A 4844-nucleotide genomic window follows, 5' to 3' on the forward strand; every position below is an offset into this window, starting at 1 on the left:
TTGCTGTAAGAGCCCTAGCATGTACCTCTATCTCTAATTTACTTTTTGTCCCCTCCTGCTGCTTGTCATCATCGATCTTAATAACTAAGAGGGGCCGAAATAAAACTTGAACCTGGTCGTCCTCTTCCTGCTAATGGATCCTTAATGCTGCTACAATTCTGAACTTATTTGTTCAATCGTACTAGTACTGATGAATACCGAGTTGATTGAAAAAGATATGTGTCGAAAAGTTCACTTCATCTGCATACATAAGTTCAAAAAATTGTCGTAGAGCTAGTTCAAAAGATTGTCAAAAGGTAGAATGGTTGTGCTATTTCAATTTTTTCAGTCCATCTTCTGTGTGCTATTCAGTACATCTAATTCCAAATTGTAAGTACAATTGCCTTTATGTTTTCCATCTTCATATAGCACAAAACAGGCACTGGAGGATAAGGTGAGAATATATACTAATGAAATGTTTGGTGGTGTTGTCCACATTTTGAATTTAAACCACTAGCTTTTTTATACACGAGGGCTTGTCCTGGGAGAGCCCTATATAGCCATGTGCAATACTGCTACAAACTTTAATCCCCCATTGTCCGGCCTGCGGAGCATTAGGAAAAGTTCAAATTTTGTAATTCATTCAGTTCTTCTGGTTAGTAGACTAGTGGTTCATCTTGATAAATCTGGCGGTTTAAAGTTTCTCTATGTTTTGTTACAGCAGTTGTGTATTTTTAGAAGAAAAACAACAACGACGGCTGCACTGGAGCAGCAGGACTACTATTGCTGATAGGTTTGTGAACTAATAAACATTCTTTTTTATGTTCTTGTGATGTTTCATACTTTCGTGAACTTATAGTTGATGCTCTTTGTGAACTGATAGCTGATTCTTTTTGTTAACTGGTAAACTAAATAATGACATGGATGTATTATCAGGCCGTGAAAATGATGTAAAAAATATGTGCAGATTAGTGGATGAGTGCTATCTAGATTCTTCTAATATGAAGATAGTGGCACCACTAAGAAAAAGAGAAATAATCGGTTTTTCTGTAGCCACGGAATGGGCATTTGGCTCAGTCATCTTCCATTGCTGGAGGTACTGCCTCCTGAGTTAATTTATGAAACTGAAATCATCCTTTTTGGTGTTTTCATGTTGTCAAATAAAAGCATTTTTTTTACATGCTCAGTACAAAAACATTTGTTTATGTCGGATCCAGACCGCCCCCATCTCCGACCGGATCCAGGTCGGCTCCCCTGATAGCCACCATGGCTTGTGTCGTTGGTGCTAGTGTGGATGTGCGACATGTTCATGTCCCCAGTCTATGCCAAGTTCAGGTATGTTCCTGGTTGCTGGTGTATATTCCGCTGATGTGTGACAAATTCATAGTGTGCCTTCTTTTTAGTTCAGTGAGTTCAGTTCATGTCTTATTTTTCTTCGTCAGAATGCACGTCGGTCTCGTTGTGGATGCTTCTGTAGTTCGGCAGTCCAACTAATTGCTCTACCACCGGTTGCTCAAAGCGCCGTGTGAAGTCCAACCCGTGCTCCGCCCCTGGATCCGGCTCAGCGCCAGTTCCTTGGCGGTTGCTACCCGTCCGCTGCTCCTTCCGCTGTCTGCGCACAACTCCTAGTGCGTAGCAACTGTGTTCTGTAATTTCAGAATTTAATAGGACGTGCTCTTTGACCTACATTGCTTCGGAAAGGACAATCCCTAGGTAAATCTTCTTCATGATTTCAGGGCTATGAAGTGAATTATTTGTTGTTACGATCTATTTAGCACATATAGTTACAAAACATAGTTCAAATAAATTTCCCCCAAAAGTTCAGTATTTAGGGTTCTGCGCCTGTCCTTACATTAGCTAGTCTTCATCATGTCCAGATAATGCCTAAAGTGAAGACATTATTTTATTTCAATTCAACTTTTGAATGTCTTTCAGTTCATCTACTTCTCGGTCGTCCTGAGTTGCAGCATTGCTGCTACTGTCAATGTGTTTGCAAGTTGCAACCATTATTGATGCATTTGTATTTCAGATCACTGAGGGTTTCATGAGGATGTGCTAAAAATTTGCTATTGTCGGTTGCTCTTTGTTGCACTTGGTACCGTCAATTAAAATTTGTTACGTCAATGGTGATAGTGTACGTCAGTGCATGTGTGCTAGTACTAGTGTACTTGCGAAGTGACCCTCCTCCTAGTACAACCAATTCAATTTCTTGCATTTCCATCTGGAGTACAAAAATGATCAGTACGAATTAAAACAATGATCAGTTTGAAAATAAAAGAAATGATTACTTCGAATTAAAAATTGGTTTGAATTAAAAACAATGATCAGTTCAAATTTAAAAAAGATGATCGGTTCGAATGCGTAGCTACTGAAAGGTACATTCTTTCATTAGTATAAATGCAATTTGTTAATAAAAATAAACAGTGATTCAGTATGTATTATATGAGCAATTCATACAAAAAAGAAGAAGCAAAAAGTAGTGATTCAATATGTATTATATGTCCAAATTTTGTTTTATTCAGCACAAGGCTTCCAAGCATTGATCAGATTCAGCACAAGGCTTAGTTCAACAAAGCGCATGCTGACTTGGATATTTCTTTTTATTCCAACAGGTGTGAATGCTAGTCTTCTTACTGACATAGCACATTAGTAAATTGACTAAACTCTTGGCCTCTCTGTGCTATGATCCATGGGGGACCTGATCATCCATAGAGCTAATTTCTGAAACTAAAAATTATCCTTTCTTATGTTTCTGTGTTGTCAAATAAAAGCTAATATACATGTGATGTCCAGTTTCTTCTTTCGGTTCAGTTCATTATCTAAAATCCTTTCAATTTAATTCTTATGTGTCGTCCCGGCAACGCATTGCGTAGCCACCGACCTCCTCTGGTTGGGCCACACCACCACGGGCTGGTCCACAATGGTTGCTGGCAGCCGTCCAAGTTGAGAGCTGATGGTAGTCCTCTACATGCGTCAACGAAAAATAGAGCCTTTTCTCTTCTCAATACACAGCACAGAAGGTATTTGTCTCCAACTTGCATTAAGAGTTCAAAGTACACAGAGGAAAAAGGTTCAATTTTCAAAACTTTAAGAGTTCAAAGTACACAAGAACATAAGTCCACTATGCTTTGTGTCAGATATCTGATATTTGTGAGGGGAACTTCAATTTTCTTTAGTTCAACTTTTGAATGTGTTCCAGTTCGTCTACTTCCTAGTCGTCCTGTGTCAATCAAAAAAAGCAGTAGTTTAGCACGAAAAATAGAGATTTTTCTCTTCTCAGTACACATCACAAAAGGTATTTGTCTCCAACTTGCATTAAGAGTTCAAAGTACACAGAGGAAAAAGGTTCAATTTTCAAAACCTTAAGAGTTCAAAGTACACAAGAACATAAGTCCACTATGCTTTGCGTCAGATATCTGATATTTGTGAGGGGAACTTCAATTTTCTTCAGTTCAACTTTTGAATGTGTTTCAGTTCGTCTACTTCCCAGTCGTCCTGTGTTAGCTAGATCAGTACTAGTGCTCAGCAGTACGACAAGTAGCAGTACTGATCAGTACGACCTACACAAATACTATTACTGATCAGTAATATTCTTAATGTTAAAAGTAACATCCATATAGAAAAAATGCTTCTATTCTAACACACAATGTTTTGCAAAAAAGAGCACTAGTACTGATGAGTCGTACCGACAAGGATGCCTTCTACAATTCTGAAATTATTGTTGAGTCGTACTAGTACTATTACTGTTGAAAATGGGAAGCAAGTGTCACATGAATCCTCAATTGAATGGGAAGCAAGTTGATCCTCGCTCCTTCAACTCCACTTCGCCAGTGCCCGTCAGTCTGCAGGAGTAGGGGCGGCGTGTCCGTCAACAAACAAGAACAGAAGGTATGTGCTTGGAAAACCTAAAATTATGTTCACATTTGGGCAGCAGTAGTTGTAGCTTCTTTCAAAGTTCAAAATGAAAGATATTCAATTCAACTTGTTCTATCAAAACATGTGTGGGACCTTGGCAGCATGTCAGACACACTATCTAGTGCAGAAAAATGTTCGGCGTAGTTCAGCGCGCCGCCGCCGCCTACCCCCTGCCTCCAAGTGCCGCTGGTCTATGAGTTCAACATGTATAACCCTATAAGTTCATAGAAAAATAGAAAACAAAATAAACAAAAATAATGATACACAAAACCCATGGAATTCATAGGGAAAAGATAACAAGTTCTAAGGAAATAAATGTAGAAGTTCATATTCCAAAATAAATGAAGTATTTGGGAAGTAAAAATAAAGTATTTCAAAGTGTAGAAATCTTTTTAGGTTTCTTTGGGAACTTCTAATGTTACTACACATGAACTTGCTTAGTTACACAAATATGAAACTGATTGTGCAAGTCACTTAGAATGTGTTTGAACTTGTTATGGGAACTCATGACTTGTTATGATTAAATGCAGGGAGCAATTGGCGCCGAATGGGCCCCTGGGAGCTAGTCCAACCCGCTCGCAGACTGGAGGGCATGCCGGTTTATTTCCAATGAAGCCCTATGTACAATCAGTCTGTTCGTTTGATAAGGAAGGAGACAACATAGAAGTTATGGTTGAAGCAAGTCCCTCCGTCCAGTTATGTCCGATTTTTGTGATAGTAGTTCAAAATGAGGGATATATTGTATAAACTTTTTTGGACTTGTGCCCAGGCTGCTTCTGAACAACTCCAATGCTTTATTGGCCTCAGTACTACAGTTTGTTAACTTTTAACTGAGAACTCTATGAACTCTTGGACATGTTCATAAAGTATTCCTGGACTAAGAACTCGATGAACTTCTAGACCTATTCATAAAGTATTGTTGGAGAACTCTCAGTAGTTCTAGTATTATA

At 38.7% G+C, this 4844-nt stretch overlaps 1 long non-coding RNA gene across 2 annotated transcripts; it reads left to right on the forward strand.

Annotated features, from left to right (window-relative positions):
- Positions 1-937: 937 nt before the first annotated feature.
- LOC119305385 lies at positions 938-4547 on the forward strand. 2 transcript variants are annotated; one of them, XR_005148652.1, is made up of 4 exons: positions 938-1075; positions 1197-2591; positions 2853-3867; positions 4425-4547. It is a non-coding gene; the product is annotated as an uncharacterized LOC119305385 (long non-coding RNA). The 2 variants fall into 2 exon arrangements; XR_005148651.1 differs by having other exon boundaries at positions 1197-3867.
- The last annotated feature ends 297 nt before the right edge of the window (positions 4548-4844 follow it).

The sequence above is a fragment of the Triticum dicoccoides genome, chromosome 5B (assembly GCF_002162155.2).
Source record: "Triticum dicoccoides isolate Atlit2015 ecotype Zavitan chromosome 5B, WEW_v2.0, whole genome shotgun sequence".
NCBI classification, from domain to species: Eukaryota; Viridiplantae; Streptophyta; class Magnoliopsida; order Poales; family Poaceae; genus Triticum; species Triticum dicoccoides.